This window comes from Festucalex cinctus, chromosome 4 (assembly GCF_051991245.1).
Source record: "Festucalex cinctus isolate MCC-2025b chromosome 4, RoL_Fcin_1.0, whole genome shotgun sequence".
Taxonomy (NCBI): domain Eukaryota; kingdom Metazoa; phylum Chordata; class Actinopteri; order Syngnathiformes; family Syngnathidae; genus Festucalex; species Festucalex cinctus.
The window spans coordinates 29157196-29181186 of record NC_135414.1 but is presented as its reverse complement, the minus strand read 5'-3'; the positions used below and the strand labels follow the sequence as shown (position 1 = coordinate 29181186).

General features: G+C 39.7%; 1 protein-coding gene across 10 annotated transcripts in view; it reads left to right on the top strand.

The window, feature by feature from the left end:
- LOC144018051 (uncharacterized) overlaps window positions 1-19950 on the top strand; it is a 267738-nt gene extending 247788 nt beyond the window's left edge. For 6 of the 10 annotated variants that reach the window (XM_077520155.1, XM_077520156.1, XM_077520154.1 and 3 more), the window contains one exon: window positions 12589-13421. The gene's annotated coding sequence lies outside the window, so the exon portion shown is untranslated. Of the gene's footprint in view, window positions 1-10554; window positions 10652-12588; window positions 13422-14046; window positions 15557-19871 lie in introns of those variants that run through there. The other 4 variants (XM_077520147.1, XM_077520146.1, XM_077520152.1 and 1 more) reach the window with 4 other exon arrangements.
- Window positions 19951-23991: the final 4041 nt, after the last annotated feature.

Here is a 23991-nt window from a genome sequence, read left to right as displayed (position 1 = left end):
ACAATTGCTTAAAACCCCAATCCTGATTTGAAACCCTACTTTGAAGCCATAATCTTGACTTGTCACCCTAATTTGAAAATCGTGTCGGTTTCAATTTTAAAGTTTGGAACCCAAACACTGTTTCGAAACTCTGCTTTAAAACCTTAAAACATCTTAATGCACGCAGTAAAACATCTACCTTAAAACCTTAATGCTATAGAGTTTCATGTCTAGTAGGCAAACCCACATCTGTGACCCTAACACTGAAAATGCCAATTTGAAACTCTATCCCTTATTTGAAACGATAAATCTGGCTTGACACCCTACTTTGAAACCCTCATCATGAGCAACAGACATTCAGAGTCTCGCTTCGACCATTAATCCACCGTGTGGGATTCAAACGGCGACACTATTCCATCTTTTTTTCCGGGAGCCTCTCGCCTTCCCTCCCGTCACGTTTAACCGCCAGCCGCAAAAAAAAAAAAAAAAAAAAAAAGCCTCAATGGACTTGTAATTTCCATTCACGCTTTAAGAGGGATTAGCCTCCTTCTTGCGGAATTGTTTGTTTTCCTCCTTTCATACGGCATCTTTTCTCCCCCTCAGCTTTTTACTCGGGCTTTCCGGCGTATTTTGTCCTGTTTTTTGTTTCCCCTCCAAAACGAGCGTCACAAAAAGACAAGAAAGACAAACAATGGTATCACTCGGCACATAATTAAAGCAGACCAAAAGCGCTACACTGATGATATGTTTGCAACCCGTTCAAGTGGCTGCGGCGCCACACAAAGACGTGTGAAAGATGAGAAGCGGTACACTGCCATCTGCTGAGTGCAATAGCGAGGAGCTGGACACACTTCAAACCAACAGTCAAGACCCCCAATTCTTGAAACCCTACCTTGAATTGGAATTCTGACTCAAATCCCTCCCTTCAAAATCTTCTGACCTTTTCTTGTCACCTGAATTTAAACTACTTCTTTGATTCTTGACCCTGCTTGTAAAGTCAAATATATACCGAGCCCTGACTCGAAACCCTAACCCTACCTTGAGGCACTTCTTTAATTTCATACCTGTTTTTTTGAAACCCTAACCCTGATCTTGTATAAAGTTAAACCAACCTTTTTAAAATTAGGGTTAGAAGTCAAGGCTAGTGTTTCAAAGTAGTGTTTCAAGACAGGGTCAAGGTTTCAAATGAGGATTAGGTGTCATGACTAGGGTCATGCAGGGGTAATGTTTGGGTCTTGACTCAAGAGTGGGTCACGCCAGGGTTAAGTTTGGTTTAATGACCGTGAGGTCAAGTGTCTGTTATGTACTGATGTAACAAGTGTCTGTTTTGCACTGATGTAACCAGCATCTAGTTTCAACTGGTTTTAGGCTATGTGATGCCAAGAATCTTTAATCCCTTTACCTGGTCAACAGCCAATCAGATAATTCCATGTCAGTTCTGTTACCCACATGTCTAGCCACAACCAATCAGTTCGATTCCTTGTCCATGCCTCTCGATGTGAATAAATAGTGAAAATCTTATTTGTGTCTGCGCTTTGGGATCCAACCTCCAGCACATAACATTAAGATTTCAAATAAAACTTTCAAGTCAGTGTTAGGGTTCCAACATAGCAAATCCCTAAACCTGTCATGAAACCCATTTTTGAAACCCTAACCTTGGCTTCAAATGTTAATTTGAAATTTTAACTCGGGCATGAAATGCCCAAACCCTAGTTTAAAACCTTAACCATAGCATGAAACCCTAATTTGAAACCGTACTTTGAAAACTGAGGTCACGAATTTTGATTTTGGAGCCATTACTATAACTTGCGACCCCGGTTTGAATCCCTCTCATACTGTTTGACACCTTATTTTTTCATTTTTTCATTTTATAGCCGCTACTATAAATTGTTACCTTGCTCTGAAACCCTACTTTGAAACCTTAACCCTATTTTAAAACCTACTTTAAACCCGTAACTACCCGGCTGAATATTTAATCTCAACATTATCAATTGCGACCGTCCTTTGAAACTCTAACCTTCCTTCCAAATTCTGCTTTGAAAACATAATCATACTTTGAAGTCCTACTTTTATCAGCTTTTTCATTATCTTATTTTCTAGCTTTATGTGTGGCGTCTGCCAGAGATGTAAGTTTTAAGGGTTGAAAAAAATCCTTATTTGTATAACAGGCCTAACCCTTACTATTTGGGGAAATGTCCGTATGGCCATATAAAGGAACCTGTATAATATATTTGTAACCAAGCTGGAACACAGGATAATCTGAAGCTACATGAAAAGATGGAGCAATAACAGCATTTGTATGAAATCAAAGCCTCTGAAAAGCACAAACGGCCTTGGACGCTTCATCTCATCTCAGCGCATCGCCGAGTGGATGCCATTCTTAAGGCCGCTGTGACACCTCAGTACGAGCTTCATGTCAACATTGTGTCATGCAGACGACACACATTAGTCATGACCACTGGCAGCAAAAGCCTTTTACCAATGAATCGGTGATCTCATGAGAGGGCGAAAGGCTTAATATATTTATGACACGCTTCAACTTCAAATTGCTTCCAACTTTTTTTAAAAATGGTACTTTATTAGTTGAGCAGAAAACCATCTGTCCACTTGATAGTTGGATTAAAGGCCTGGTCAGTCACTCTGCAGCGGACCTTGGTCCGGTGGAAAGGTCCGATTGCATTTCAGCTCCAACCTCTGGGACACGATCTGACTCAGAAATATCATGAGCACCAATAAGAAGCATGCAACATGTTTTTTTTTAATGCCTATGCCTTCTAATGTAAGTGAAGCATGGGATCAAACATTTTTGTGAAGTGGCCTGTCCATCGCTAAACTCATTTGCTCCCAATAACGTGTAAATACGTTTTTCTTTATGTTCTAAGTGTCCCAAAGACGTATTTATACGTGTTTTTTTGTTTTTTTGTTGTTTTTTTTATGCTAGAGCATACAGAAGGCTTTGGTGCAGCCTCTCAACTGCAAAGAACGGTTGCAGAAATGGTAGTTATTACCCAAACGGCCAGCAGGTGGCAGCAGAGCAAAGGAGATCAACCAGGGCCATGTAGAAAAAAAGCTCAATTACTTACAATTTTGAATAGATTTGTGAAAACTGATGAAACTTAGCTCTCTTCTAATGCGAATTGCTGCAAAACGGAAACAGATAGAAACATACTTTTTTTTCCTGATGAAAGAAGAGACTTTAATCTTTAATCTTTGATAGGTTCCATGCCTTTATAGCAATAGAATACAATATTCTGTGGGCCTTGCAAAATCAGTCAAAATCCAGTAAAACAGCCGGGAGCGAACGGGATTGCGCAATGTGAAAATGGCGGCGAGTGAATGAGTTTTAATTGTCTCTGAAGTCATCCGACTAGATCGACTCCACTGCCCTTCACTAGTGGCCAGCAAACAAAAATCATTCGAATTTGGCACACATGTCATCTTGAATGGCAGCGTACAAAGCTGAGTTGACTGGAGTGCGACACCGCTGCGCCTGCTAAATCAGCCCAACATGTTAATTTCACACAATCCAATCACGGGTGGGGGATGATTGATGTGCGACTTGACGGCCTTCTGAGTCTGTCCTTGCCGACGGTGTGTTGGCATAATAGTGCTAGCCAAACACTTGAGGTGGTGTAAGTCATAAATAAGTCTCAAGTGTTCACCTTCAGGTTTCAATCAAGTCCCAAGATTCTGCGGCAAAAATGAAACAAGTCCATCACCAGGTCCAAGTCAACTCTAGTCTCATGAATACTTGAGTCAAAGTCTGACTGCACTCAAGTCATGTGACTTGAGTCCCAAGGCTCTGCTCATCGCTAATGCCTGCCATCAACACCTTGCTATCAGCCTCCGCCGCCACAGCAGATGACGGCTGACTTACATGCGAGAGGCGAGGGGCTATCTACTGGCTTAGCGAGGGACAGGTAGCATTTAACACCACCCAGACCCCCCCGCCCGCCCCCTTCCCCCCTTTATGGCTGCAGAATGCGGCCGCATTACGAGCCAAAGAGAAGCGATTGGATCACATTAAAAGCCTTTCAACCCAAGCAGATGGCACCGGGAGGGGGTTAGGGGGGGTTGATAGGGATGCTGGGAAAATGAAGAACACAAGAGAGCATTGTCGCGCTGGCGCGCTGGTGTCAAGCCAACGACAGCTACACGGTATAGAGACAAGGTCACGAAAGAAAGATAGAGGCCGGCGCTACGCTCGCTCGCTCGCACACTCGGGTTTGATGGCTCTTTACTTTGTGAGCCTCCATCTTGTTATCTGTGATTATTATTACAGCGGCTTGGTCATTATAGTCTGCAGCCACATACGGACACATGTCAAATGTGTGCGGTACTACCCTTGAGGAATACATGAAGAGGAGCAGTGCTGGCACAAAATGAAGCGCAAAATACTTTGTTACTGCACTCAACAAAAGTCCTTTGAATTTATTCATTTGTATAAGCATCAGTTAGTTGCACATGACTACAATTAGCTTAGCATGCATGCAGCATATTATTTTCTGAGGAGAAGACGGGAACTTCAGATTTTACAGTCACTCTTGAAACTGCTGGATCAATGTTGGTTAAAACTTGCACCAAACCTCTACTTTCTCCGTTGTTTTGTACAACATAGTCCAGTTTTTGTACAAACCAACCCAAAGTTGGGTCAAATTGGCCTAAGTAGTGGCTTGGTCCGACTTTTGACCAAAATGGTATTTTTGGCCGCTCAGTTTTCCGGGTATATCTATACTTATATCTATACTATACTATTTTTTGTATAATTTATTTTACTTTGGCTGGTTACTGCATTCCACCTCTGCAGATAATTACACAACAAAAGACAAAAAAAGAGCAAAAGTAAAATCAAGTGCAGTTGAGATTGATTGATTGATTGGGAGCCTTAGAGACTTAACAGAGTCAGCAAACAGTAAATGTGTTTTACTTTGTATATTTGTGTGTATCGGATACTCGTGGAGGCTAATGATACCAGTCAATCTGACAACAATGTTATGTTCTGAGGTTGGATCCCAAAACGCAGACACAAATACAATTTTAACTATTTATTCACATAACATCGAGAGGCGTAGACCAAACTTGACTAGACGAGAAACAATGAGAATGCATCGAGAATCACGAGACGCCGAGCCCTCTTGGGCTGTGGAGATGCACAGAGGAACCGAGGTAATAATCCGACAAACACACACTTCTCGGTTTGGCTTAAATAGACGGTGAATTGATCGTATTGGCTGTGGCTAACAGCCACATGTGGGTAACAGGACTGACACGGAATTATCTGATTGGCGGTTGACCAAGTAAAGAGATTAGAGTGAATATTCATACTTTTATCGGTTTGAAGAAAAGTGATATCAAACATCTGGTAAAAACTCATTTTGTACTCGTTACTTTTCTACTCAAGTACATTTCAGAATCTACTTTTTACGTTTACTGAAGTGTAGGAGTTGAATCATAACATCTATTTTTGCTAGAGTCTGCTTTTCATAAGTACCTCTTTGACTTGTGAGTATTTTGGATACCTCTGTAGAGAGACACAATTGTGTTGGCAACATGATGGATTGAAGCGTTCTTGATGAATTGCAACAAGCACACAAATAAGACAAACAAAAAGGGTCAGACATACATAGAGTCGTTCCTGCGGCCATCGCTATTAGGGGACTGAGAACACCGGCGAGATAATAAAAAGAATATTGATTTCATGATTTACTGCAGCTGGAATGCATGTACACCCACCAGTGGCAGGCCGGCTGATATCATTATTACACATTGATGCTCATCACGATTCCACCTGAATATTAACTATAAGCAGCCATAAAAGAAGTCATATCATCGACATTAATGGCCATCCGACCTTGTACAATAGAGTGGAACTTCTTAGAGTGAATACAGTCACTTTGCGGATGTTGCTAATTATCTGCTTTTGCTCAGATTTGGAAAAATTATTTTTGGATAATACCAGAAGCGGTTTTAAATGTCATCCATCCGCCTAGGAAATGGTTCAAATTTGGTTGCAGTCGGACAAACTCGTATGCAAAGTACGTCTTGGGAGAAATCCTCAAAATGGCCTCTGCAATACAAAATGGCTGACTTCCTGTGCGTGCTTTTAAGATCTGTATAGCTCCCAAATTTCACGTGGCCAAATGACACGAGCTTTTGGAGTTGACCTTGTTAATTTCCCTAATTTGAGTTTTATTGTTTTATAGTGAGTCATCAAACGACTCCACCATGTTCTCACACAATGATAAAAAAATTCAACTCATTCACCATTTAGTGCCGTCCATCTGTCTTTTTTACACCTGGTTCCAATTTGGTAGCAATTAAACAATATTTGTAGGACAAACTTGTCTCCAAAGGTCAGCTAAATATGTCGTACAAAATATTGCAGTCTGTTTCTATTCCTTTCTGCGCAGACGGGGACCATATTGCGTCTTGGACTCCAATCAGCTCAAGCCACTGTTTTCATGACTTGTGACTTGAGTTAACAAAAATGTAAATACACTTAGAAGTGGCGAGTTAAAAACTGAGTGAATGAAGTTGTAATGTAATGGTAGTTGTTATGTTGATAAGTATGATTTTAAAGGGGCATGACGCAACTTAAGACTCAAATTGAAGTGGACCATATTTTTCACCCCCACATGTTTTAAGATTTGTATAATGGACAGGAGGCACAAACTGTGGCACAATGACTGTTGCCCCTATTTTCCTCGAAAGTGAAATAATGTTGGAGCGGTCGGGCCAGAAACTTTAACTTTTGCTCTGAGCATGACGTCATGCTCATGAGCCTGGCCGCGCACGTCACTGGCATCTATTCCGCGTTTCGTCGCAAATATACAAAAACTCCTATAAAGTAAAAAAAAACAACACCAATTTGAGTCAGGAATAAATGTAATTTTAAAATACAATAAATTTCATTTGAAAATAAATAAATACATAAATAAAATTTCCCTAAACTGAAGTATGTTTAAGTTAAATCAGTACATTATTTAAGTATGGTTATAAAAATGAATACATTTAATTGATTAAAAAAATAGGTTTTAAAACTCACCCATAAATTAGCCAATAACGTGACCTCATCCGGTCTGTCTTTTTTGAAGACCACTTCAGGGCACATTTATTTAAAGGGACTTGACTTGATTCATCACAAAACTTGATTTGACTTGGCTTAAGTCAGTGTTCCTCAATTCCGGTCCTCAGCCAGCCTGTTTTCCATGTCTCCCAATTCCCAATGCAGCTGATTCCAATGACAGCTAATCAGCCAGCTCTGGAGAAGCCCGATAACGATCCTCACCTGCGTTGCAAATGGGACACATGGAAAACAGGCTGTCTAGGGGGGCCTGAGGACCGGAATTGAGAAACACTGGCTTAAGTTAACCTATGACTTCACCCAAGACAAAATGACTTGCTCGAGACTCGAAGGTTACGACTTGGAACTTGCACATGTGACTGTGATCCCATCGCTGGTTTCGGGTTCTTGAGCTCTTTTGTGGTTTATTTACCTTATGACGGACATGCCAACCGATTTCAGAGAAACTGACTACCATGGCTGAATTTGCAAACGATTCTTGGTGTTGTGCTACTGGGACATTTGCGAAGGTGGCAGGCAAACTAAAAAGCATTGAAGTGTAATGCAAGCAGACATTTGTGTGTTTGTGTGTGTTCATGCTGGCGTGCGTGTACGTAGAAATAAATCAGCCTCACTTTACTTGGTGGATTAGCGCCGTCCAATGCGTGTAATGTTATTAATCTTTGATATCACAGAGGAGATTTGATTTAATCTCTTGCACACAGGAAGTCCCCCCCCCTCTGCTTTCACTTCAGAGACTTTGGGAGATCTGGCGCTCATCTCCTCTGTCACCACGGCTATACTGTCTTTATTTTTTATTTCAAAAAAATCAAACGCTGAGGCAAAAGAGACATGAGGGGCATTTGGGAGGGTAGAGCATACCCACCGTCCCAAAAATGTACAAAGATCCCAAGCTTACTTTGACATAAATCATTTGTTCAAAGGGCCTTTCTTCCAACTGATCCAAAATATATTGCTTCCAAACTTTAATTACGCTGCAAGCAGCAATGGGGCCCTCGCATTCCCTTTTCTTATAAACGTTTCTCAAATTGATCATCAAACTTTGACGTCATGCTCAACCCACATCAGAATGCTTGAAAGGGGTGATTTTTTTTTTTTTTTTTTTTAATCAAACCATCTGAAGGAAACTATTGAATTTATTTTGGAGGGATTGTGCCGGGTATCACGAAAATAAATACTTACATTGTCACCTTATATACCAACATACACAAAGGAGCGCAAGATCACTTCTAAAGAGCAAAAGTCAAGTCTGAAATTGTTGTTGTGCTTGTAAATTGCAGCTCTAATTATGAATTATTTGTGAAGTTTTTCTTGTTTTAATGGTAGATAATTGGAGCGTTACATCAAAAGACCCTGCTCATAAAATGTGCAATAGCTAAAGGGCACCAAAGACGAAGTCACTATTTTAGATGTTGGAATAGTTTTCTTAGCAGATATTTGAACTTCATCCTTTTAGATGATAGCGCGGGCGGGAATAAAAACAACTTTCCAGTGCAGCTGGAGGTAAAGAGCTCACGGTGTTTCACAAAAGCGAGTGCAACAATCTGGGTCAGAGATAAAGCTGCTGGATTTCTTAATGCAGGTAGTGAGTCAAAGATGGCAAACTGGGCTCCAAATGATATCAAAACCTCATTAGCACCTTCACGGCAGGATGCCAGAATATGCTGCCTTGCGTGTGTGAACAGGAAGATAAACTGTACAAAAAACATACTGGCAGTCAGTACTGCAAGTTACAGTGCATCTACTGTAATTTTATGTTACATTATAGTCGAGTATTTGGATTTCAGTATGTTACCGTCATTTTGACTGTATAGTATATTACTGCATTTTGGATTATGGTATATTAAACAATGGCAGGATAACTGTGTGTTATGGTAATTTTTCAGTGTATGCTAGTTTGTTACTGTTTCCCTACAGCGTAAAGAAATCAGCTATTTTTGCATTGAGAAGAAAAATCATCTACATGGTTATGAATGCATGCATGTATTGTACACAGAATTTCATCCACCATCGTTTTGAACTCAGCAAATACACAAAGGGAAGGAACCGGGGTCACACCTGTGGCAATAATCGTAGTTATTTGGCCACAACTCGGGAACGAATGGGTCTACGGTGAAGTCGGGTATTTCTCCGGTGGACTGGCCGGTCTGATGAGACAAAAATAGAAGCAAAAAAAATAATAAAATAAAGTGTCCGTTGATATTGTCCGTACAACATAGATTAGAAACTAAACTAAACTAACGAAACCAACCGCCGCCATCAATAGCAGAATTACTTTTTAATCAGAGGTGGTCAGGGGTCACAGTTGAAAATTCTCTTTAGAATACATTTCATTATTATAATCAATGTCTTTCAATACCATTACATTCACACTATCGTCAGTAAATAACCATCCAGTCATGCCTTCATGAAACAAAATGCAAACATAACCAATAGTGCAACTGTAATTTTATAATTTTCGCTGCTTACGTTATACAATTTAAAAAAATAAATAAATGTGTATTTGTAAAAACAAACAAACAAACAAACAAAAACATTTTTTACAACCTCTAGTTACATGTGAATGTCTGTTAAATGTGGAAAAAATCCATGTATATATATATATCCATCCATCCATTTTCTTGACCACTTATTCCTCACAAGGGTAGCGGGGGCTGCTGGAGCCTATCTCAGCTGGCTCTGGGCAGAAGGCGGGGGACACCCTGGACTGGTTGCCAACCAATCGCAGGGCACACAGAGACGAACAACCATCCACACTCACACGCACACCTGGGGACAATTCGGAGCGCCCAATTAACCTGCCATGCATGTATATATATATCAATATTTAACCTTCAATTTTTGATTTTTTTTTTTTTGCAAAAAAATAAAAATAAATCAATGTATTTCACAGTTAATTTACTTGTAAGAATGATGAGCAGTACTGCAATTTTTTTGTAAAAAATAAATAAAAAAATGGAGTGGTGCAATTTGAATTTATGGAGGGGTTAATATGACGGTACATTAACATTAATAGTTAATAGTAGTTGTTTTTAACCTGGAAAATTGTGCCACCTCATTGGCTAAGACACGTTGGGTGTGGAGGGAAACGAGTGGGACGGGGGACTGATTGGCCATCCTTGAATAAAACTTGAAAATCGGCGCTCGTCAGCCATTAACGTTTAACAATAGCAAAGTTAACGACGCCGTAAATTTAATCTCCAACGCGCTCGTCACCCGCCGTTTTGTCAAAGAGCCTTATTAAGCAGACTTGTAAAAAAATTAGCGGCCGACCATCCCGCCGCCATCAGGCACAAAATGGCTTCCGAATATCACGCAGGGCACCTCGTCTTCATTCATTAGCCGTGCGGCTGAACCGTGAATGTTGGTCGCCCTCTTTTAGGGCTGTCTGTGTAATTGGGACAAATAAAGTCTTTTTTTTTTAAAACTACTTGGCCTCATCTTCATAAAAATAAGAATTGAAAGCATTTATTTTTTGTTTACAACCTCAGCTCGAGGGCAACCCCTGCAGGCGTGACGCTGAAGGAGCAGACAAGTCGTCAAGCGATTCTCCAAATTCCTCTTCGCTTCCCATCTAGTAAATTAGCGCCACTGTTTGTGTCGACGCTGGCGGCTCTTTAATTGCGGCTGATATGTGCACTTGAGTCTTCTCAGCCTTTTTTTTTTTTTTTTTTTTGCCGCACCGTCATCGCCCCAAGTCATATGTTTAAAAAATAAAAATAAAGAAATAAAAACCTCGCCCTCAAGCATTGTCACGCTTCACAGGCTGATTTATTTTTATAACCACGCATGTTTGGGGTTTTTTTGTTTTGTTTTGTTTTGTTTTTTTTAATACAATTGGACACATTGATCCAATAAGAAATGCTTCCTTTCCTCAAATTGTAAACTGTAAAAGTTTGTCAAGCACAATTTAGCATATATGATGCAAAGAAACCCTTTTTTTTTTTTTTGATGAAAACATAAACCCTACTTATAAACCCTAAATTCAAACCTTGATTATGGCTTTAAAGCCCTACTTTGAATGCTGAACACTTGAAATCCTAATCTGAAAGTCCTGTTTTGAAACTCAAACATGAAAGCTGCATCTGGTTTGAAATTGATTGAAACCCTGAATCTGATTTGGAAGACTATACCCTTGGTTGAAACCCTACTTTGAAACCCTTAACCTTGTTTGAAGCCCCAACAACTAATTGCATCCCAAATTTGTAACCCTAACCTTTTGGTCCCCTAATTTCAAACCCTTTCAACCATTTACCTGATTTGAAATCCTAACACTTGATGTACAAACACATTTGTAACCCTAAACCCTGGATTGAAACCCTACTATAAAACCCAAAACCCCCCCTCCCCCAATCCTGGTTTGAAACCTTAAACCTTGATTTTAAAACCAAATTTGTGTAGACAGCACACACAAACAATCATCTGTGGTTGGCCGTATTCCAAGTGTCCACTTCACGGCGCAGATGTTTTGGATCAAAAACTGGTTGTCTGCCAGGTCGAGACTATCAATGAGCAAATAGTGTGTCGCATGTTAAGGGAATGAGTGGAGTTGCTTTGCGTGGCTGTGATCACTCCCCAAAAAAAACACAGGGTTAGGGCTGCACTTGTCTGCAAAATTACCAACACCGGGTCTAACCTGCCTCCACTGCAGAGTACACAAAAGAAAAAGCCCCTTAGGTTGAAGCCTGACCTTTTTTTTAGATCATAGGCCATAAATATAGAACACTCCATTAAAAACCAATACTAGGGATGTTCGATACCACTTTTTTTTTCAGACCGATACGATACTCAGACCCTCAGTACTCACCGATACCAACTGCCGATACCAGTAATATATTTTGACAAATAAAATAAAATCACTAAAAGATATTTTTAAACAAATATGTTTCCTTTAATTTTGACCAAAAAAACCCAGCACAGTCACTCTTCAATAGTCTTAACCTCTGCCATCGGTCACTTGTACTCGTCTGCGTCACGAGTACTCGAGTACTTGAAAAAAGGCTTCTATCGGCCTGATATCGATACCTGGTATCGGTACTCGCCCATCCCTAACCAATACGTTTGGCTGTTTTAGTTTACAGTAAAAACGTTCGGAAGACTTAAGTTTGTAATGCTCAATGTATCAAAAATGACACAAACAAAAACAAAAAAACACTATATTAACATGAATAGAACTTTTTACATGGAAAATGCACCACTAAGAATTTTTGAGCATGTATAAAAGCCCCCCCCACAGGTGCATTAATTCGTTGCCTTTGTGGGCGCTCAGGTGCTCTTAATGGCGGTGGCTTGGCTCCAGCCCTGTTTAAACACATCCACAGCTTCTTCTTGAATGCGCCTCTTTATGTCTCCCCGCTGCCTCATTTGGCTGCAGGGCGGCAGCTCGCTTGTTGCCCTTCGCCATTGCCGGTGTCCAATTCCATCACTGGCAGCATCAGAATTTTTTTTTATTTTTTTTTATTTTTTTTAAACGCCGTTTCTCTCACAAATCTTTCTCCCCCTCGTCCCTGACTGCTTCTCTCCAGATGGTTGGTGACAGCTGGAAAAGCTCGTAGCAAGGCTCTGACCGACCCACCCTTCGCCAAGCCCTCGCCACCTGGCCCCCACGACCCGCCGCCGCCGCCGCCGACTCCTTGCCGGGCTTCCAACAAGGTTTCGCCGCTCTCCGCGGCTGATGTTGGCGAGCCGATAACAGCGTCTTTTATGTGTCGCTTAGCAGCACAAAGGGAGGCGCCCCATTGATCAAATACCAGCAGCTCAACAGGCTGCTTTGCTTTTTATTTTTTTTTATTTTTTTTTTTGAGACAGCACCAGCCGAGGGAACGCATGGAAGAGGCAGTTGGACGATTCAAGTATGAGGCCTCGGCTGACGCTTTGTTTCCGTGCTGAAAAGAGCTGGAAAACGTCGTCGCTGTCTGGAGCTTACAAATCGTGCGTGTGAGGCGTGTCAGGAAGGTGCAATACATTTCTCAACCTGTAGAGGGCTTAGACATCTAGCATACCATTATCTACATGTCTTTAAAACAAAAAGAAAGTAATTTTGGCCGCTTGTAAGTTGTAACCTATACTCTATATTGACGCCTCTCTTAGTCATTTGTTCAGATTATCCAGGAAACGCAAAAAAATTGAACCATTTATATCATGAGGAGATGATTTAAAATGATTTAAAAAAAAAAATTGAGGCAAAAGTTATATTGAAAAAGCTATTGAAAACTAAACTCAAGCCAACTAAATGGTTGACATGGGTCACTGGTCTTGCAACCCAGAGGTTGTGGGTTCAATCACATGCCATTAAAACCATGTCAAAGTATCCTTGAGTTAAAGGATAACCACTTATTTAGCCCATTATAGCAATAAAAAGCTATTATTTTGTCGATAATGAATTTGATACTTTCATTATTTTTCACGTACTAATAGTACCTTTCAAAACACATTTTGCAACTTGCTGTCGACTGAAAATGACATCACAAGCAAGCAATCACAGCTCACCTGTTTTCTAGGTTTGGTCATGTGACATTCACAAGCTGAGCTGTGATTGGTTACCTGAGCCCTTGTGATGTCATTTTCACTCGACAGCAAGTTGCAAAATGTGTTTTTAAAGGTACTATTTGTATGTGAAAAATAATGAAAGTATCAAATTAATTAGAGACAAAATATTAACTTTTTATTGCTATAATGGGCGACATAAGTGGCGCATCCTTTTAAAATATTGAACCCCCAGTTGCTCCTGATGCTGCGTCATCAGTAGGTGAATGCAAAGTGCTTTGAGGCCCTTGTTAGGTGAAAAATCGCCATTTATCAAAGCAACATTTTTTGCATTTTTTTCAAACCAACTTGAATGGCATGAAAAAATATAAAGAAAAACCCCAAATTAATAAAACCCTCAGAAAAAAAATCCATCACCAAACTTATGTTTGATGTTCAGTCATCCTGAAGGTAACCTTACATGTTGTCTCTCCTTCTTCTCACCATTTTGGTGGCAGCGGTCCCTCGCCGCCATGTCACCGCCCTTGCCTGTCACCTGTCAATCAAAGAACAGCAGCCCATGACCCTCCTTGTCCTTGGACTTGACGAGCCGGTGGAAGTTTTCCAGCGCGGTTTTCACCTGAAGCAGCAACAGCAGCAAAAATGCCCCCCCACCCCCACTCGTCCCTCTGTTGATGTTATGAAAAAAAAAAAAGCAGGACTAAAATAACACAAGGACGAGTTATGTGCCCACATCTAGCACCACTAATTCCCCAGTATTGGCGCCACTTCAGGGCCTTCGAGCAAGAGCCTCTTCTGGGCTCATTGGTGGACGTTCAAGGAGGCTCTTCATGCTTTGAACGCTCCACACAGGTGCAGACACAAAAGAGCGAGAGCGGCGAGGAGATGCGATTCGTGGACATATTACTGCGTCATTTCTTAAGGGCAAGCCTCGCCTTATTTCTGCATGGAGTAGTGCTCGGCATCCTTTTGTGTATTTAATGTTTGTTAGCCGCAGGAAATCACACGATTTAACACTTACCCGGTCTTAAGTTATACGGTCGCTTGAAAAGCAAATTTGAAAAGACAAATTGGTAGCTTGACTTACAAAAAAAAAAAGATTGTAACTCAAGGTTCTCAAATCAAATAAATGTTGCCCATGTTATGTTTTTTGAAGGTTCAACACACTCAAGCAAAGACGGTGGTATTTGTGTGTTGACGTGCCTTCAAAGAACTAAAACTAATAAAAATAATTCACAGAACCACCCTGAAAACTAATTAAAACTAACTAAAATGAAAAAACAAAACTCAAAACGAAATTACAACTAAAATAAAACATTCCAAAACTCTAGTAACCATACTGCCATATTACAAATAAATTGGTTTATTTGTCGCATTTTTCTAAATATGCAAAAGCAGAAATAAATTATTTGTACTTTTTTTTTTTTTTATTATTACTAAACACAATTTCTCTTCATAACATTATGTGGTCCTAGTGTCCCTCTGATTTTCTGTATGTGGCCCTCAAATGAAAAAGTTTGGACACCCCTGCTTTAATAAATGCTTAGTTTTAGTTTAGTTAGTTTCAGTATTAGTTTTAGTTTTTAAAAAAAAATGTGTATTACTTGTGCGCAATATTTAAAAAACAGCAATGGGAACAATAAAGGGTTATGTTCGGGTCATGACCGTACTGTCAAGTGTCTGTTTTCAACTGATGTAACCAGCATCTAGTTTCAACTGGTAAAATGCTATGTGATGTCAGGAGTCTTTAATCTCTTTATCTGGGCAACAGCCAATCAGGTAATTCCATGTCAGTCCTGCTACCCGCATGTCTAACCACAGCCAATCCGATCGATTCGCGGTCTGTATAAACCTGACTGACAAGCGTGTGTTTTTGTCGGATTATTCCTCTGTCCAGCTGGCCACCTTGCTCCTCTTTTCCTCGATGCCTTCTCGTTGCTTCTGGTCAAGTCAAGTTAGTTCCACGCCTCTTGACGTTATAAATAAAGTGCAATAATAAGTGTTAAACTCTTATTTGTGTCTGCGCTTTTGGGATCCAACTCCAGAACTTAACAGGTGCGACCTGGCTTATAAGCATACTTTGAAAACCTAACGCTGACTTGAAGACCCAATTTAATACCCTAATCCCATCTTGAATCCCAAACTTAAAACTCTCTTATCGTATTCCAGGAGCTTTCTGTCAATATGACATCAGATGCAGGCTTGGGTTCAATGCAATCCGTTTATCAGAAACATCAGTGACTGTCATGTTTGCATTTATCATCACAAACCGATCAATATGTGGTCAGAAAAATAAATGTAGTCTTCAGAAAAAGTGATTGAATTTAAGGATGCGCCCAACGTGTTGAAAATCAGGTTATTGAATCAAGTTTTATTGACATGAGCCAGAGTAAACGCATATTTCGGTCAGGTCATAATCAAAACGCAATAGGACATTAAGAGCTCAGTTCAGTGAGCACCAAGAAAATGAACTGGCACATCCTGTCGTTATTTGAGTGTCTAATCTCGTCGGAATCACGTTGAGGTCGCCAAGCAGACGGGACGCGGGCGACGAGATTTGCTCTTCGGGCTGCATGCGGCATGACATGACATGCGTAGCATCTCATTAAGACGAGACCGCTTCGCTGGGCGACAGGCGTGACATGAGTTGATCCGCAGGCACTTAAGGGTCTCGACGGAATGATGTTAGATTGTTTTATTTTCCAGTTTTAGGCCCGAGCATATTATTGATACTAATTGCTGCTACATCTTTTGGATGAGTTGCTACAGAAAAGCGCTTGCTGACCTGGGGTATATGTGTATAATATGTATGGCTATGTTTAGTTTGTGGCACACTTCTGAAATAGCGAATTTGCTCAAATAACCTTAAAATATCAGTTTTCTTGGCCGCTTAATCCTCACAAGGGTCGCTGGAGCCTATCACAGCCAGCAGGGGGCACCCTGGACCGTTTGTCAGCCAATCGCAGGGCACACAGAGACGAACAACCATCCACGCTCACAAGCACAGATAGGGACAATTCGGAGTGCCCAATGAAAGAAAAAAAAAAAAAAAAACTTTTCCAAATCCGTATTTGTAAAAGTGAAGCTGTAAACACATATACAATATCCAAAAAGTAACGGAAAATATATGACACTTACCATATTTTGTAAAATTTTCACTTGGCAGAATAATAAATGTGAACGCGACAGTGTAACGTCGCCATACTACACTCGCTGCTTGTGTTTGCATTGCGGCCATGTTGAACACACAGTTTGGAAAGAGATTCATATGTTGCGCAAGCAAGAACCAGTGGCAAATTCATAACGAGTTCATCGTTAGTGGTAAACAAACCGGGTTGGTCACCAAACAAAGCACTTACAACAAAATGAGGCACATACTGTAACTTTATGGCGCCAACAGGGAAAATCAAACACCTACAGTATCGTGAACAATAAAACAAGTAATTAGCCAGGACGCTTTACGATTGCCGCGAGTCAACGGCTAAATCTCGTTTCTTTATTTGCAACCTCCACAGTCCTCAGCGCTCTGTTTACACGTTTCCCACCACAGCGAAAAGTCCTCCTCCGTTTAGGCTCCTTTTCTCTCAACGCTCAAACCCTAAACCTTTGTTAGCGCTAACCGCTAACACTCCATCTTTCTGTTTGCGTGCGGAATTAAAACTTTCATCTGTGGTTTTTTTTTTGAAGGGTGAGAAATTGCGGGGGGGAAAAACAGAGCGACTTGAAAGCAGTTAAACAACAAATGTTCATCATCCCGCTGATTGAAAAGATTCCATAAAAGAACCAACAGAACTGCAGTGGGGGCAGCGGCTGCGGAATTTGTTTCCTGTGCACAATCAGCACGCAGCGAGAGCGCGGCGGTAATTAAGGAGCGGTGCCCCACGTGGATCCCATCCGGCGAAGCAGGATTTTAATTCCCGGCTAATTGAGCTTATGACAGGGATGGCACTGGGAGGGGCCCGGATGTCCTGCCGGTTGAGCGACCGCCGGGCGCGGGTGATTTTTGTGCAGCTTTAAGCAAAAACGTAAGCGCCAAACGGAAAGCGGCCAGACGCACAACCCGAGCCATCCCACAGCTCGCCGAAGGAAGGCGGGCAAACGTTTCCGGTTTTAGCTCGTCTTTTTAATGGCAGCCGGCGGCGGGAGGCAAAGGAGAGAGTCGTTTGATTGATTTGCTTCATTTGAATTCGGATCTCGCCTGTGATCGGCGCCGACAGGTTCACACCACCGCAGAGAGAATAAAAGACGCAGAGAGAGGAAGTATATTTAGAACATTCCGGGCTGCTGCCGGTGCTGAAGTCTAATCAAGGCAGACGTTTGTTAAAAGAGGCTCTTTTTTTTCTTTTTTTTCGTTATCACAATGATATTATAGTCACGTTTGTTGGGTGACTTTGTGCCACCTAAACTCGCACACGCCGTCAATATTGTCAAATCTCGCAAACTGTAATTAAGTTCAGGTATGGTTCAAGTTGGGTTGTGGTTTAGGGATCAGGGTTATTATAGTTTTGGAATTTTCATTTTAGTTATTTCATTTTGAGTTTTTTTTTTTTTTTTTTAGTTTTAGTTATTTCAAAAATGCTTAGTTTTAGTTTAGTTTTAAGATATCACAAGTTTCACTTCTTTAATTATTATTATTTTTTTAATAAAATGAAAAATTTCAATTGGATTGAAAAATTGAATTAAACCCCTCGTAACCGAATCAAACAAATGTTGTACATGCCCACCAATTGGCCTGTCTGCACCCACCTAAATTAAAAGCAAGGGCCATTTATTACAAAGCCTTTATTGATGTAATGTCTAATTAAACTGTGGAAATGGTTAGTCATGGCTCGTGTGATGTGTGAGTGGCCGGTTTAAGGAGAAAAGAAAAAAAAACAAAAAAAACGTTGGGCTTAACAAGCCAAACGTGATGAATTGTTTTCAATTTCTCAATCCATTGACGTTCTGATGATTTCTACTGGCTTGAGTCCAACTTCAGTTGCTTTCCAGACCACAAACGCCAAAAGCTTTGCGAGCTCATGTTATTGGATTTTTAGCAAACACTTTTTTGTTTTGTTTTTTGTTTTGTTTTTTTAAATTGCTATGTGAGTTAAAACAATGTCTTTGGAATTTATGCTATTAGGCTAACCAACAGATTTTGAGTTAAGTGAGTACAGTAAAATGGACGTGAAGGTAAAAGCACGAGTATAAAACAACATATATATGCGTATATAAACACATACAATAGGGTATGTAAAATGAACAAATTAAATATAAATACAAATAAAATTAATAAAATAATCAAACCAATAAAAACACTAAACTAAAAAGGTGGTCTTGAGCCTACTTTTGAAAAATAGTCTAAACAACAGGTTGAGATATCTGGAATTGAGTTTTGCCTCGTTAAAACTCATTCTGTGGCGTTTCTCATACCAGATATCTTCAATTGAGTTGCGCATATGCATGCGTGAATGGCAAAAGTGACATTTGAGATATCTTGGTGGCCGTAGTCGTGTTTGGCTACAGGCGAAGTAGGCGGCTGCCTAGGGCCTCCAAGCCACCAGGGGGCCCCCAAGCTCTATGTGTAGTCTTACCTGAGGATGATTAAAATATCCTGTCTTTATTCTGTCTCAATATATTTGTTTATTACATCCCATTTTGGATTAAAAAAACAAACAAACAAACAGGACATAAATAAAATAAACTGTGATGTTAAGCAGTGGCTGGTGTTTTTGTGTCAGTTTGTGACGCTACGCCAGTATACAGTATTAGGTGTTATGCTGAATATTGTGAGACTGATGTTAAGCATTATTTGAAGTTAGTTGTTGCTTTAAAACAGGGTTTTGTTGTGTTTTATTTCAATTAAACACTTTTCTAAACACTCAAAAGCCGTTTTATTTATTGACGTAAAGAGGACTGTCAACTGAAGATGTTTCATTTTAACTGTCGTCCGTTTTGCTCAAAAGTGTAATCGATTGTGGTATCTTGGGAGACCATCTAAAGGGTTAGGACAAACTAGGGGCCCCCCAAACAGGATCTTGCCTAGGGCCCCCATGAAGCTAGAAACGGCCCTGTGTAGAATGCAGTTGTACATATCTGAAATGTTCTTTTTCACGAGGCAAAACTGAATAACAGATATCAAGCAACACATCACATCACCCAGTCATACTTACTGTTTAATAATGTTCACCATAAGGATTATTATCGTTGTCGGCAATATGAAGAGCCCCGGGTGATTTTCACTTACAAGCTGGGCAGCGTTAACCGAGGTTAAAGGTAATTTGACATCTGTATTGTGTTTATCTTTCCATCTTTCATTTTCTTATTTCGTTGAATCCACAAGAGGCGAGAACAAACGCGAGCTGACCCCGCTCACTCGGAAATCTGCATATCAGCTGCCGTAAGGCCACGGAAGCGTCGACGCTGTTTGAGGTGAGAGCCATCAAGCTGCATTTTTATGCGCATACGTACGTCGACTGTCTTTGTTGTGAGCCTGTGATCTCATATCTATTGTGTTGGGATTGTGTTGTTCTTGCGTTTGCATTGAATAAGCACAAGAGAATCTCGTGGGTGAGCAGTGCCCCCTAGTGGCCATGTCGTGAATTCAACCAGGGCGGTCTTTCATACTTTTTGGCGGGCTTAAAGCACGTCATGTTATTTCAAAGGCATGTGTGTGTCCTACATGAATAAATTGATGTCAAGCAAAGCGCAGCGTCTCCCAGGAAGAGGAGAAGGAGGAGGAGGGCGGGACAAAACATCAACACGGGGGAACAGATGAGCGTCTCTGCGTTACTCTGATTAATTCACAAACAACAAGGGCGAGGACGAATAAGATTCAGAAGACGACGAGGACAGGCTGGTACCTCCTTGCCGCAAACTGCTTGGCTGCAGTTTCCTCAAGGTCGCCGGGTTAACAGGCAGCCGGGCGACGTTTGCAGCTGGTGTCTGCCGGCCCGGAGGAGCCCCCAATCAATGCTCACATTTCAGGGAGAAAATGATGGGAAGCCGGCGTCTCAAAGCAAGATGGATGAGGGAGAGAGTTGCAGCAAAAACAACACAGATCAATAATATTCACAGCCTCCGGGAGATAATACGCTAAATAGAAGCTTTTTTAATTTGGTTGTTTTTGTGCACAGTGGATGTGAAGGCTCCGAAATACGTTTGGTACGTTCACCTTTATGCTCCAGGGAGCAAGAAACGGCTTTGAATGAACAATTCTCTTCAGTCATGGCACTGAAATTGTACTTTTGCATCTGAGAGGCCAGAAATGCACTGTCATGCAATTCAGTGGTGAGTTACACAACCAAGTCTAATGTAGTGACGAAACACTCACACGAGGGTGATAGTTAAAGATTCGTATACTTCGGGTTTAGGAGTTTGATAGGGTGAGTTAGGGGAGTTTTTGGTGTAGGATGTAGGGTAGGGTCAGAGGCATAGTTTGCCCATTCGGCAGGGCAGACAATTGCTTGGGGCCCCTTAGCCAGCAGGGGCCCCTAGAGGGCCAACAGTTTTGACACAAACCACTTATCCTTCACATTAGCAACGCAGCAATGACCATGTATAGTAAGGCGTATTTTTTTATTTTTTTTTTTTTACGACCATGTATAGTAAGGCATATTTTTCTTTTCTTTTTTTTTTTTTTTTTAACGACGATGTATAGGAAGACGTATTTTTCTTTCTTTTTTATTTATTTATTTTTTTAACGACCATGTATAGTAAGGCGTATTTTTTTTTTTTTTTTAACGACCATGTATAGTAAGGCGTATTTTTTTTTTTTTTTTTTTTTAACGACCATGTATAGTAAGGCGTATTTTTCTTTCTTTTTTATTTTTTTTTTAACGACCATGTAGTAAGGCGTATTTTTCTTTTCTTTTTTATTTTTTTTTAACGACCATGTATAGTAAGGCGTATTTTTTTTTTAATTTTTTTTTTTTTAACGACCATGTATAGTAAGGCGTATTTTTCTTTCTTTTTTTTTTTTTTTTTAACGATCATGTATAGTAAGGCGTATTTTTCTTTCTTTTTTTTGTTTTTAACGACGATGTATAGGAAGACGTATTTTTCTTTCTTTTTTATTTATTTATTTTTTTTAACGACCATGTATAGTAAGGCGTATTTTTTTTTTTTTTTTTTTTTTTACGACCATGTATAGTAAGGCGTATTTTTTTTTTTTTTTTTAACGACCATGTATAGTAAGGCGTATTTTTTTTTCTTTCTTTTTTTTTTTTTTAACGACCATGTATAGGAAGACGTATTTTTCTTTCTTTTTCTTTATTTATTTTTTTTAACGACCATGTATAGTAAGGCGTATTTTTATTTATTTTTTAACGACCATGTATAGTAAGGCGTATTTTTTTTTTTTTTTTTTTTTAACGACCATGGCGTATTTTTCTTTTTTTTTCTTTTTTTTTTTAACGACCATGTATGGTAAGGCGTATTTTTCTTTTCTTTTTTCTTTTTTTTTAACGACCATGTATAGTAAGGCGTATTTTTCTTTCTTTTTTTTTTTTTAACGACCATGTATAGTAAGGCGTATTTTTCTTTCTTTCTTTTTCTTTTTTTTTAACGACCATGTATAGTAAGGCGTATTTTTCTTTCTTTTTTTTTTTTTTTAACGACCATGTATAGTAAGGCGTATTTTTCATTCTTTCTTTTTTTTTTTTTTTAACGACCATGTATAGTAAGGCGTTTTTTTTTTTTAACGACGATGTATAGGAAGACGTATTTTTCTTTCTTTCTTTTTTTTTTTTTTTTTTTAACGACCATGTATAGTAAGGCGTATTTTTTTTTTTAACGACCATGTATAGTAAGGCGTATTTTTCTTTCTTTCTTTTTTTTTTTTTTTTTTTTAACGACCATGTATAGTAAGGCGTATTTTTCTTTCTTTTTTTTTTTTTTTAACGACCATGTATAGTAAGGCATATTTTTCTTTCTTTTTTTTTTTTTTTTTTTAACGATCATGTATAGTAAGGCGTATTTTTCTTTTTTTTTTTTTTTTTTAACGACCATGTATAGTAAGGCATATTTTTCTTTCTTTTTTTTTTTTTTTTTTTTTTAACGATCATGTATAGTAAGGCGTATTTTTCTTTCTTTTTTTTTTGTTTTTAACGACGATGTATAGGAAGACGTATTTTTCTTTCTTTTTTATTTATTTATTTTTTTAACGACCATGTATAGTAAGGCGTTTTTTTTTTTTTTTTACGACCATGTATAGTAAGGCGTATTTTTCTTTCTTTTTTTTTTTTTTTTAACGACCATGTATAGTAAGGCGTATTTTTCTTTCTTTCTTTTTTTTTTTTTTTTTAACGACCATGTATAGTAAGGCGTATTTTTCTTTCTTTTTTTTTTTTTTTTTAACGACCATGTATAGTAAGGCGTATTTTTCTTTCTTTTTTTTTTTTTTTTTTTTTTTTAACGACCATGTAAGCGTAGGCGTAGGCGTATTTTTCTTTTCTTTTTTTTCTTTTTTCTTTTTTTAAACGTCCATGTATAGTAAGGCGTATTTTTTGTTTTTTCTTTTTTTTTGGTGTCTTATTTGGACTTTTTGTACAGGGTTATGGGTAGTGTTTTGGTCAGGGTAATAACCCCGACTGATATCTATGGAGACAATCTTACCTTGCAACCTAAGTATTGTATCACAAGTTATAACACTGTGTTTCTATTTCCATTAAAGCTTTGGTGATTGACTACAATTTATTTATTTTTTAACGGTCTGATGTAAATGCAATTGTTTTGCAACATGAGCCAAGGAAGAAACCATTCCATTTTGGCACCAATCATTATAAAGGTGTAAATAAGTGAAAGGCCTGCACACTTTTCCAAGCCATCAAGTGGAAACTTTTCAGAGTTTACAAAAGGCCGACGGAGGTAATGAGACAGACAAGGTGACGGGAAGGTGGAGGAGGACAAGACGCTGTAACAAACACGCAGATCGATAGGAGAGAAGAGGCTAATGGGCTATCGGCTTCGCCGGCTCCGCTGATATCCGCAGGTCTTCTTTTTACTGCGGCCTTTTGAAATCATTCCGGCGGTGACACCGGCACAAAGACCCGCCGCCATGCCGAGAGCCGTCACTTGTCGTTTGAGCCGTTAATCACAGCAGCTCTGCCGCACGGGGGGACCTCATCTTCTCCCTCACATCCAAAAGCTCCGTCGACACCGTGATCCACATGCGGGAGAAAGCCAAAGTGTTGTGATGCTGATGTTTGTAGTTTCTTGTTGAAGAGAGAAGGCAGAAATGCATTCATACTGACTTCAGTGCCATCAAATCTGACTCTGGTCAGCTGATACAATGAAAACAGCAGAGGCCCCGGAATTCGACCCTGTGGAACACCATATGTTCTACGTGTGAATTCATAATGCACATATTTGTCCGACCACTTTTGTTTTTATTTTGCTCGACATAGTTTGAAGGGTCTCCGACCTTCCTGGGCGGAGTTTGCATGTTCACCCCGTGCCCACGT